At 33.8% G+C, this 13565-nt stretch overlaps 1 protein-coding gene across 3 annotated transcripts in view; it reads left to right on the top strand.

The window, feature by feature from the left end:
- Positions 1-13565, top strand: part of LOC311087967 (basement membrane-specific heparan sulfate proteoglycan core protein-like) — a 119022-nt gene that overhangs the window by 70542 nt on the left and 34915 nt on the right. The window lies entirely within an intron of this gene.

Raw genomic sequence — 13565 nt, 5'->3', positions numbered from 1 at the left:
TCTTACAACTGCTTTCCTAGTGACCACACTGACTTACTCCAGGTGGAATTTGGACAATAACTGTACAATTATCAAATATATCTATGTAATAAACATTATTACATGTGTTTTTGTAATAAACTGTAATTCACCTATAGTGTGTTTTTATATTTATATTCAATGGTTGTAGTACTTTCCTAGTGATCAGACTGACTTACTACAGGTGGAATGTTGACAATAACTCCTTTACTGTACGTACAATAAACGAATACGTTTCCAAAAAAATTACTGTAATTCCCCTAAACTATTTTTTCCTGTTTCAAAGGCTGTAGTGCTTTCCTAGTGACCTGACTGACTTACTCCAGGTGAAATTTGGACAATAACTCCCTTACTGTACGTACAATAAACAAATAAGTCCAAGAAAAAATTACTGTAATTCCCCTAAACTATTTTTTCTTGTTTCAAAGGCTGTAGTGCTTTCCTAGTGACCACACTGACTTACTCCAGGTGAAATTTGGACAATAACTCCCTTACTGTACGTACAATAAACAAATAAGTTTAAGAAAAAATTACAGTAATTCCCCTAAAGTATTTTTTCATGTTCCAAAGGCTGTAGTGCTTTCCTAGTGACCACACTGACTTACTCCCGGTGAAATTTGGACAATAACTCCCTTACTGTACGTACAATAAACAAATACGTTTCCAAAAAAATTACTGTAATTCCCCTAAACTATTTTTTCCTGTTTCAAAGGCTGTAGTGCTTTCCTAGTGATCAGACCGACTTACTACAGGTGGAATTTTGACAATACCTCCTTTACTGTACGTACAATAAACAAATAAGTTCAAGAAAAAATTACTGTAATTCCCCTAAACTATTTTTTCCTGTTCCAAAGGCTGTAGTGCTTTCCTAGTGACCACACTGACTTACTACAGGTGGAATTTTGACAATACCTCCTTTACTGTACGCACAATAAACAAATAAGTTCAAGAAAAAATTACAGTAATTCCACTAAAGTATTTTTTCCTGTTCCAAAGGCTGTAGTGCTTTCCTAGTGACCACACTGACTTACTACAGGTGGAATTTTGACAAAACCTCCTTTACTGTACGTACAATAAACAAATAAGTTCAAGAAAAAATTACAGTAATTCCCCTAAAGTATTTTTTCATGTTCCAAAGGCTGTAGTGCTTCCCTAGTGATCAGACCGACTTACTACAGGTGGAATTTTGACAATACCTCCTTTACTGTACGTACAATAAACAAATACATTTAAGAAAAAATTACAGTAATTCCCCTAAAGTATTTTTTCCTGTTCCAAAGGCTGTAGTGCTTTCCTAGTGACCACACTGACTTACTACAGGTGGAATTTTGACAATACCTCCTTTACTGTACGTACAATAAACAAATACATTTAAGAAAAAATTACAGTAATTCCCCTAAAGTATTTTTTCCTGTTCCAAAGGCTGTAGTGCTTTCCTAGTGACCACACTGACTTACTACAGGTGGAATTTTGACAATACCTCCTTTACTGTACGTACAATAAACAAATACATTTAAGAAAAAATTACAGTAATTCCCCTAAAGTATTTTTTCCTGTTCCAAAGGCTGTAGTGCTTTCCTAGTGACCACACTGACTTACTACAGGTGGAATTTTGACAATACCTCCTTTACTGTACGTACAATAAACAAATAAGTTCAAGAAAAAATTACAGTAATTCCCCTTAAGTATTTTTTCATGTTCCAAAGGCTGTAGTGCTTCCCTAGTGATCAGACCGACTTACTACAGGTGGAATTTTGACAATACCTCCTTTACTGTACGTACAATAAACAAATACATTTAAGAAAAAATTACAGTAATTCCCCTAAAGTATTTTTTCCTGTTCCAAAGGCTGTAGTGCTTTCCTAGTGACCACACTGACTTACTACAGGTGGAATTTTGACAATACCTCCTTTACTGTACGTACAATAAACAAATAAGGTCAAGAAAAAATTACAGTAATTCCCCTAAAGTATTTTTTCCTGTTCCAAAGGCTGTAGTGCTTTCCTAGTGACCACACTGACTTACTACAGGTGGAATTTTGACAATACCTCCTTTACTGTACGTACAATAAACAAATAAGTTCAAGAAAAAATTACAGTAATTCCCCTAAAGTATTTTTTCCTGTTCCAAAGGCTGTAGTGCTTTCCTAGTGACCACACTGACTTACTACAGGTGGAATTTTGACAATACCTCCTTTACTGTACGTACAATAAACAAATACATTTAAGAAAAAATTACAGTAATTCCCCTAAAGTATTTTTTCCTGTTCCAAAGGCTGTAGTGCTTTCCTAGTGACCACACTGACTTACTACAGGTGGAATTTTGACAATACCTCCTTTACTGTACGTACAATAAACAAATAAGGTCAAGAAAAAATTACAGTAATTCCCCTAAAGTATTTTTTCATGTTCCAAAGGCTGTAGTGCTTTCCTAGTGACCACACTGACTTACTACAGGTGGAATTTTGACAATACCTCCTTTACTGTACGTACAATAAACAAATACATTTAAGAAAAAATTACAGTAATTCCCCTAAAGTATTTTTTCCTGTTCCAAAGGCTGTAGTGCTTTCCTAGTGACCACACTGACTTACTACAGGTGGAATTTTGACAATACCTCCTTTACTGTACGTACAATAAACAAATACATTTAAGAAAAAATTACAGTAATTCCCCTAAAGTATTTTTTCCTGTTCCAAAGGCTGTAGTGCTTTCCTAGTGACCACACTGACTTACTACAGGTGGAATTTTGACAATACCTCCTTTACTGTACGTACAATAAACAAATACATTTAAGAAAAAATTACAGTAATTCCCCTAAAGTATTTTTTCATGTTCCAAAGGCTGTAGTGCTTTCCTAGTGACCACACTGACTTACTCCAGGTGAAATTTGGACAATACCTCCTTTACTGTACGTACAATAAACAAATACGTTTCCAAAAAAATTACTGTAATTCCCCTAAACTATTTTTTCCTGTTTCAAAGGCTGTAGTGCTTTCCTAGTGACCTGACTGACTTACTCCAGGTGAAATTTGGACAATAACTCCCTTACTGTACGTACAATAAACAAATAAGTCCAAGAAAAAATTACTGTAATTCCCCTAAACTATTTTTTCCTGTTTCAAAGGCTGTAGTGCTTTCCTAGTGACCACACTGACTTACTCCAGGTGAAATTTGGACAATAACTCCCTTACTGTACGTACAATAAACAAATACGTTTAAGAAAAAATTACAGTAATTCCCCTAAAGTATTTTTTCATGTTCCAAAGGCTGTAGTGCTTTCCTAGTGATCAGACCGACTTACTACAGGTGGAATTTTGACAATACCTCCTTTACTGTACGTACAATAAACAAATACATTTAAGAAAAAATTACAGTAATTCCCCTAAAGTATTTTTTCCTGTTCCAAAGGCTGTAGTGTTTTCCTACAGACCAGGCTGACTTACTACAGGTGAAATTTTGACAAAAAGTCCCTTACTGTACGTACAGTTGACAAATATGTTTTTTTTTGAAATTACTGTAATTCACCCTAAGTATTTTTTCGTGTTCCAAAGGGTGTAGTGCTTTCCTAGTGACCACACCGACTTACTACAGGTAAAATTTTGACAATACCTCCTTTACTGTACAATTATCAAATATTTTTATGTAATAAACATTATTACATGTGTTTATTACATATGCTTATATAATAAACTGTAATTCACCTATAGTGTTTTTTATATATATATTCCAAAGATTGTAGTGCTTTCCTAGTGACCACACTGACTTACTCCAGGTGAAATTTTGACAATACCTAATTATACTGTTTTACATAATAATATATATAATAACTGTAATTCACTAAAGGGGGTTTTGTTTGTTTAAGGTTGTAGTACATTAATAGGGGCTACATTATTATTAACAGTAGTGACTGAACCTGTATGCATTGGTGCAGCAAATCTGACAGATAACGAACAGCAAGATCATGGAGGCATTCAAGATACTGTACAGTGCACTGTTTTATTTCTATTATCTTTCTAATTGTTCCACTGAGATTATACATAAAAGTTGTAATTAATTCCTTGTGGTTAGAGTAAAATTTCAATATCACCTCTTTAAAATTTAGCTGTTGTTGATCCTCTCTTGGTTTAAGTTGTTCTTATATTATCATAAACCCTTTAACTGATTGTTTTGTCAAGTACTTTTTACTTTACTATATTTTCTTTTAGAGAAGTGACATAAAAGTTTAAGTAAAACAAATGTGTGTGTTTGAATACAATTTTTTCAAATGTTTCCAGTCAGGACTACTTTGGGTAAACAAAAATATTTAAGCAATTGAACATTTTATTCAATATTTATTCATTGCATTATGTAATTGGTTAACACACATAACTATAACTGTTAGTGGTTTGTTACATAATTAATCCTTGTCATGTTTACCAACGTGAACAGTGCCAAAGATGGTACCCAATCACTGTTAAAAAATCCCCGTGAAATTTACGGTAAAAAACCGTCAGCTTGGTTGCCAGTATTTTACCGTAAAAATTATGGTAGCAACCTTACTTTAAAAAAAAAAAAAAAACCTTCAGCAGGATTTAAAAGTGTGGTAAAAAAACATTGGCTGTGGTTCCCAGTACTTTACCATAAAAAAAAAATACAGTAGGAACCTTTTAGTTTGCACGGGACAATCATTATAGAACATAAACCGATAAGTGTCATCACTAAATTTCACTGAAATATTAAAGTCCGCTTAAAATCTTTGTAATATATTGATAATCATCATAATAAGACGGGTGGTAAAAAAGAAAAACAAAAAATGATTCAAGTATACCATTAGTTTTTCACAAACTGAGGCACATGTTAATACCAATAAGGTGCACAGTGTCATACACACAAACACAAAACACCATCATGGTGACACACACATGACTCCAAATAATCCCATAAACATTCATTAAACAATATATGATGTAAAATAAACCCCAAATGTATAAAACTGATAACAAAAACCAAGAAGAAACATAATTATTTAAATGAAATAGCATCAAATGTGAAGTGTCACACAGGGAATTATGGGAATGTCCATTTAGAGAAACAACAGGAACAGAAAAAAGAGACGAGCAGAAACACAAGAACTACAACTGACTTCAGCCAGTCTTAGATGAAATCCACTGAAGAGAAAAGAAGACATTAAATCTGTGAAGATCTCAGCAGAGGAGGATTAAACAACTCCACAAACAGCTTCACTTATTACTAACCAGAATGACTTTATTTCTGTCAGACGTCTACAGTTCTGTTTGAGAATTAACAGAGGTTTAGATGTTGATGATTTATTGTTTCATTTGAAGTCACCATGATGGAGATCAGTGACTGCTTTAGTTGGGCTCTTGACCCTTGACTTTCTGACATTAGTTTTTCTCTGCCTGCCGTAACTCTGTGTTTATAAGACATGTTGATTATGGCTAGGAAATCAGAGAGAAAATGAATCATGTGATGTTAATTATGTATCAATGATGGCAATCACCATGTTTGATTTGCGGAGCTCTTATAGAGTCTTACCATTGATTTTATGTGTCATTACTTTTACATTATTGATTTTAGTAGCTCTATGATTCTAGCATATGATCCATCAGTGTTGTGATAATCAGAAGATTTTTTTAAACTTTGTGCACGATTAAGGTTTGAACTACTATATCTTTCAGACACACACAGACATCAAGAATCAGCGTATGAATCTCAACAATGGTGATGATAAAAGTGCAGTGCACTTGATGAAGCCTCCAATCAAAACTCATCAGTATCTCCCAGCATGCATTGCAGCAGGACTACGTTATGCTGAATTGCCTTAGTATTTTCTTTTATTATTATATCTGCTTTTATTTTTGATGTTGTTTTTGTTGCAGCTTTTTAGTAGCTTGTTTTGTGACGTTCAGAGTTTTGTCTGATTATTTTGTTGATTGTCACCGTTGTTGAGATTCATACGCTGATTCTTGATCTCTGTGTTGGTTTAACTCAACCACAGCTCCAATTTTTTTTTCTTCACTGTGTATATATTAAAGTTCCTCAGATTATCTGTTGCTCATTGCTGGCTCACAGAGATATTATACAAAAAAATATGAATTATATTAAAATTATAACTCTGCTCATAAGTGAAAGATAAGACTTTTCATGAGATCACTGAATCAGGCCATTACATGATAATTATGTTATCAGTAACCTGCCAACACCACCTGGTCACATTTTTACTCTGATTTTGATTGATTGCCTTAACATTTGTGTTATATAAACACACAGTTAAGGCACTCAGAGTAAATCTAAAGTTAGAAAGTCAAGGGTCAAGAGCCCAACTAAAGCAAACACTCATCTCCACAATGGTAACTTCAAACTTTATTATTTTCAGTAAAACATCAACGTCTGAACCTCAAGTAATTCTCAATAATAAATGTTATTATGACAAATTGGTTTGTAATACAGTATTTTTTTAGATTACAGGAAACCACAGCTGGCAGGGTTTTTTTTTTTTTTTTTTTACATAAAAGTTCAGTTCAATGTTCAATGCCCTAAAACCTAAAATATTACTACCGTATTTTTTACGGTAAAGCACTTGCAAGCTGCTAGTTTTTTACCGTAAACTTTAGTTTAGTGCCGTAAAAGCAAAAAAAGATTCTACCGTATTTTCTACGGTGAAGTACTGGCAACCACAGCTGCCAGTTTTTTTCCGTAATATTTACATCACTGCCGAAAAACCTAAAATATTACTACCATATTTTTTTACGGTAATTTGCTTGCAACCAGCTGACAGTTTTTTACCGTAAACTTTAGTTAAAATAAAAACATATATATTTCTACCGTATTTTTTACGGTAAAGTACTGGCAACCAAGTAATGTTTTTTTTACCGTAATTTTTAGTTCGATGATGTAAAACTTTGTAAAATTAGTAAACAATTGCTACCATATTTTTTACGGTAAGGTACGGTAAATGCAACGGTACGTTTTTTTTTTACAGTGTACTTCCAAAATCCGTACATTTAACAGTATATTAATGTAAAAATACATGAAATGTCCCGTGAAAGCTATTCCAGTTTTTCACTGTATATAGTAAGGGTACTTACCATTAAGGAATTTACATTTTTTTTTCGTTGATATTTTACAGTTTTTTACTGTTAACGAACATTTTGTTACGATGTTCGTAATGTTACGAACATTTTTTACAGTGTATGCTGCATTGGACTATCACCAGACAAGCTACCTGAAAAAAGATGCCCAATGGTTGTGCTGACTGTGTACCTTAAACAGTGGAACATCAAAAGAATATCTGCTGAAACTTCTGCTTTATTGTCCTTGTTTCAATATGGATTACCACTGTATATCTGTATTTTGGGACTTACAGTTAAAGACCCAAGGACCAGATATGATTTATTAGGACCAGGAGTTAGAAGTGCACTCAATTTAAGACAAGAGTCAGAATTATAATAAATTAAAGGAAATTTTACTGAAGAATGTTTGCAGTTTCATCAGGCAGAAGTCAAGAATCAGAACCAGTGATCAAAAGTAGGCCGCGTCCCCTTAGATTTACAAAAATCACAGCAATTATACCCTTCACCAAGGTCTAAGCTTTGTCATTGCTTCAGGTTGAATGATTCTGATTGGCTAATAAATAATCACACATTTTCTACACATAGATAGACTGAAGCATATCTCCATCAATTATGCGGCTGACATTCGGACCCTGAATTTAGGCACGTCGTGACCTTCCACACTTGTATTGATTGTAATGAATAGTAATTGGACCAATTTTTGAGTCTCCAGTCTAGGACCAACTCTATAGCGCCACTACCAGTTAAAAAAATCAACATTAAAAGGATTATAGCTTTTGAACCCTTTGATCTAGATGTGAATGTAAATAGATGTAAAATGAAACTTAGTACACCTGATTCCACTCATTATGGTGATAACAATCAATATCTAACATTAAGACTCTGCCGATTACAGTAGTGGCCATTTTGAAAAGTACAGTGTTAATTTTTTTGTGCTACTCCTCATTCAAATTTTGTTCAATTTTTACAAAAATTGGCTCAGATGATCTTTGGACCAAGCCACACTGAAGTGACTGAACAGATTTTTTTTATTTTTGCTATCGTTCCTGATATACATTTCTCCAAATTTGACCTGTATTTGTTGCCTTATGGTAGTTAGCTTAGCATGCTAATTGGTTAGCATGCTAACCTGATGCCATTCTTTCTAATGTGGCTCTTCAGCTATCAGGATAACCATAAACTACATTAGCATTAAGCTAACTTAACTTGCTAACTTAACTAATCTGGTTAACATGCCTTTGTGTGCTCATTCTTACACTTAAGCCTCTCCTTGGCAGCTTGGTAAGACAGTGTCATCTAAGTGGTGCAAGCTGCTAAACCACATGCCACGAGCCCTGAACCATTCCGGTTGTGGGTTTGAATCCTGTGTGGCTCATTCCCAGACCGCAAGAGGTATTGTGGCCTTAAGTGGTGTAAAAGTTGCTTCTGTTGCAGACATGGTGTCTATATGTGAGCGAACTCAATAAATACAGCATGCAGCAAATTTATACAAAAATTATTCATTTTGAATTGCTTCTCACTTGAACTACTGGACCTTCTTCATCTTGCCAAAAGTGCAACTTCCCAGTGGCGCAATGATATGAGTGACAGGTATCTGACCCAGAGATAATGGGTTCGAGCCCCGCGTGGGATGATTTAAAAAAAATTGTGTGTAATGTTGTGTCATGTCGATTCCTTTATTATTCAACGTTGTACTAATCTTTCTTCCTTTTGGATTAATATATATATCTTCTTCATTATATGTTCATTCTCATCTGAACTTCTGTTCATTATGAGTTCATTTTCACCTATACTTCTAAACCAGCTCTTTTTTCTTCAATTTCTGCTGTTTTTACTATTACTGCTCTTACTGCTGCTTCAGGGGCTTGGCCCCGTATCGCTGCTTGCAGCTATATTTCCACTTGTTCCTTAACATGTAACCAAGAATACTAACACACACAGACATAGTTTCTTCAAGATTGGATTTGGTGAGGAGGAGAGTCTTCTCAAAACATTAATATAACATGTTATTTATCTCAAGGAGAGGATACTTTAAATCTAACTGTAAAGTAAAGACTTTAACTAAGAAATGGTCTCTCAACTATAGGTTTCAATGACTCCTGAGACCATTGCTATCAGGGTAGCCTAGAAAAGCAGATGGATGTAGTGACACCTGTTAAAGAAGTCCATATTTCATCTCTGGAAGCCAGGCTAAATAAACAAGCACTGTTACTGCATTCCGGGCATGGGCCAGACCCTTACGTTACACCTCAGATATCAAATACAGACTTATATTTAAATGATACATGAAATAACAATTTCGATAATCACACTGATAATTTATATAACAAAGTAAAATCTCATAAGCCTAGAGAAGTCATTCAACTCATTTGATATATAGAAGGAAAACTATTGATTAATACCTTGATTATAATCACTCATTAGATATACATTGAAGCAGCAGTGTGTTCCAGAATCCACTTCTTCAGGACTTCATAACAAAAACGTAACTTCAATAATTACAATGGGGCAATAAGGGCGTTGCTTATTTATAACATTGAAAATATTATTAACCTAAAATATCTGCTATTTTTAATCAATGAAAGAATTGTGTTGTACAAGGAACAGCCGTTCTAATACATACTTTTACCTAATACATTTATCAAAGTTAATTGAGTAGAGCGATCACTGGGAACATACTATAACCTTTGGAACATGAAAAAAGGAGAAATTACAGTAACTTTTTAATAATAATATGTTTGTACTATACTTACAGTAAGGTATTGGCAGTATTTAACAAGTAGTAAGTCAGTCTGATCACTATGAAAGCACTACAACCTTTGGAATATCTAAAAAACACTATAGGTGAATTACTGTAATTTATTTTTAATTAATATTTGTATACTGAACGTACAGTAAGGGAGGTATTGTCAAAATTCCACCTGGAGTAAGTCAGTCTGGTCACTAGGAAAGCACTACAGCCTTTGGAACAGGAAAAAATACTTTAGGTGAATTACTGTATTTTTTTCTTAAACTTATTTGTTTATTGTATGTATAGTAAAGGAGGTATTGTCAAAATTCCACCTGGAGTAAGTCAGTCTGGTCACTAGGAAAGCACTACAGCCTTTTGAACATGAAAAAATACTTTAGGGGAATTACTGTAATTTTTTCTTAAACTTATTTGTTTATTGTACGTACCGTAAAGGAGATATTGTCAAAATTCCACCTGCAGTAAGTCAGTCTGATCACTAGGAAAGCACTACAGCCTTTGGAACAGGAACAAATACTTTAGGTGAATTACAGTAATTTTTTTATAAACATATTTGATTATTGTACATACAGTAAAGGATATATTGTCAAAATTCCACCTGTAGTAAGTCAGTGTGGTCACTAGGAAAGCACTACAGCCTTTGGAACAGGAAAAAATACTTTAGGTGAATTACTATAATTTTTTCTTAAACTTATTTGTTTATTATACGTACAGTAAAGGAGGTATTGTCAAAATTCCACCTGGAGTAAGTCAGTGTGGTCACTAGGAAAGCACTACAGCCTTTGGAACATGAAAAAATACTTTAGGGGAATTACTGTAATTTTTTCTTAAACGTATTTGTTTATTGTACGTACAGTAAGGGAGTTATTGTCCAAATTTCACCTGGAGTAAGTCAGTGTGGTCACTAGGAAAGCACTACAGCCTTTGAAACAGGAAAAAATAGTTTAGGGGAATTACAGTAATTTTTTCTTGGACTTATTTGTTTATTGTACGTACAGTAAGGGAGTTATTGTCCAAATTTCACCTGGAGTAAGTCAGTGCGGTCACTAGGAAAGCACTACAGCCTTTGGAACAGGAAAAAATACTTTAGGGGAATTACTGTAATTTTTTCTTGAACTTATTTGTTTATTATACGTACAGTAAAGGAGGTATTGTCAAAATTCCACCTGGAGTAAGTCAGTCTGGTCACTAGGAAAGCACTACAGCCTTTTGAACATGAAAAAAATACTTTAGGGGAATTACTGTAATTTTTTCTTAAATGTATTTGTTTATTGTACGTACAGTAAAGGAGGTATTGTCAAAATTCCACCTGTAGTAAGTCAGTGTGGTCACTAGGAAAGCACTACAGCCTTTGGAACAGGAAAAAATACTTTAGGTAAATTACTATAATTTTTTCTTAAACTTATTTGTTTATTATACGTACAGTAAAGGAGATATTGTCAAAATTCCACCTGGAGTAAATCAGTCTGGTCACTAGGAAAGCACTACAGCCTTTGGAACAGGAAAAAATACTTTAGGGGAATTACTGTAATTTTTTCTTAAATGTATTTGTTTATTGTACGTACAGTAAAGGAGATATTGTCAAAATTCCACCTGTAGTAAGTCAGTGTGGTCACTAGGGAAGCACTACAGCCTTTGGAACAGGAAAAAATACTTTAGGTGAATTACTATAATTTTTTCTTAAACTTATTTGTTTATTATACGTACAGTAAAGGAGGTATTGTCAAAATTCCACCTGGAGTAAGTCAGTCTGGTCACTAGGAAAGCACTACAGCCTTTGGAACAGGAAAAAATACTTTAGGGGAATTACTGTAATTTTTTCTTAAATGTATTTGTTTATTGTACGTACAGTAAAGGAGGTATTGTCAAAATTTCACCTGTAGTAAGTCAGTGTGGTCACTAGGAAAGCACTACAGCCTTTGGAACAGGAAAAAATACTTTAGGTGAATTACTATAATTTTTTCTTAAACTTATTTGTTTATTATACGTACAGTAAAGGAGATATTGTCAAAATTCCACCTGTAGTAAGTCAGTGTGGTCACTAGGGAAGCACTACAGCCTTTGGAACAGGAAAAAATACTTTAGGTGAATTACAGTAATTTTTTCTTAAACGTATTTGATTATTGTACGTACAGTAAAGGAGGTATTGTCAAAATTCCACCTGTAGTAAGTCAGTGCGGTCACTAGGAAAGCACTACAGCCTTTGGAACATGAAAAAATACTTTAGGGGAATTACTGTAATTTTTTCTTGAACTTATTTGTTTATTGTACGTACAGTAAAGGAGGTATTGTCAAAATTCCACCTGGAGTAAGTCAGTCTGGTCACTAGGAAAGCACTACAGCCTTTTGAACATGAAAAAATACTTTAGGGGAATTACTGTAATTTTTTCTTGAACTTATTTGTTTATTGTACGTACAGTAAAGGAGGTATTGTCAAAATTCCACCTGTAGTAAGTCGGTCTGATCACTAGGGAAGCACTACAGCCTTTGGAACAGGAAAAAATACTTTAGGTGAATTACTGTAATTTTTTCTTAAACTTATTTGTTTATTGTACTTACCGTAAAGGAGATATTGTCAAAATTCCACCTTTAGTAAGTCAGTCTGATCACTAGGGAAGCACTACAGCCTTTGGAACAGGAAAAAATACTTTAGGTGAATTACAGTACATTTTTTATAAACATATTTGATTATTGTACATACAGTAAAGGAGATATTGTCAAAATTCCACCTGTAGTAAGTCAGTGTGGTCACTAGGAAAGCACTACAGCCTTTGGAACAGGAAAAAATACTTTAGGGGAATAACAGTCATTTTTTCATAAACATATTTGATAATTGTACGTACAGTAAAGGAGGTATTGTCAAAAATTCATGTGTAGTAACTCAGTCTGGTCACTAGGAAAGCACTACAGCCTTTGGAACAGGAAAAAATACTTTAGGTGAATTACAGTAAATTTTTTATAAACATATTTGATTATTGTATGTACAGTAAAGGAGGTATTGTCAAAATTTCACCTGTAGAAAGTCAGTCTGGTCATTAGGAAAGCACTACAGCCTTTGGAACATGAACAAATACTTTAGGTGAATTACAGTAAATTTTTTATAAACATATTTGATTATTGTACATACAGTAAAGGAGATATTGTCAAAATTCCACCTGTAGTAAGTCAGTGTGGTCACTAGGAAAGCACTACAGCCTTTGGAACAGGAAAAAATACTTTAGGTGAATTACAGTAATTTTTTCTTAAACGTATTTGTTTATTGTACGTACAGTAAAGGAGGTATTGTCAAAATTCCACCTGGAGTAAGTCGGTCTGGTCACTAGAAAAGCACTACAGCCTTTGGAACAGGAAAAAATACTTTAGGGGAATTACTGTAATTTTTTCTTGAACTTATTTGTTTATTGTACGTACAGTAAAGGAGGTATTGTCAAAATTCCACCTGTAGTAAGTCAGTCTGATCACTAGGGAAGCACTACAGCCTTTGGAACAGGAAAAAATACTTTAGGGGAATAACAGTCATTTTTTCATAAACATATTTGATAATTGTACGTACAGTAAAGGAGGTATTGTCAAAAATTCATGTGTAGTAACTCAGTCTGGTCACTAGGAAAGCACTACAGCCTTTGGAACAGGAAAAAATACTTTAGGTGAATTACAGTAAAATTTTTATAAACATATTTGATTATTGTATGTACAGTAAAGGAGGTATTGTCAAAATTCCAC

Source organism: Abramis brama, assembly GCF_963993115.1.
Source record: "Abramis brama genome assembly, chromosome: 1".
NCBI classification, from domain to species: domain Eukaryota; kingdom Metazoa; phylum Chordata; class Actinopteri; order Cypriniformes; family Leuciscidae; genus Abramis; species Abramis brama.
The sequence above is the reverse complement of the archived record's forward strand: the minus strand, read 5'-3'. Positions and strand labels throughout refer to the sequence as shown.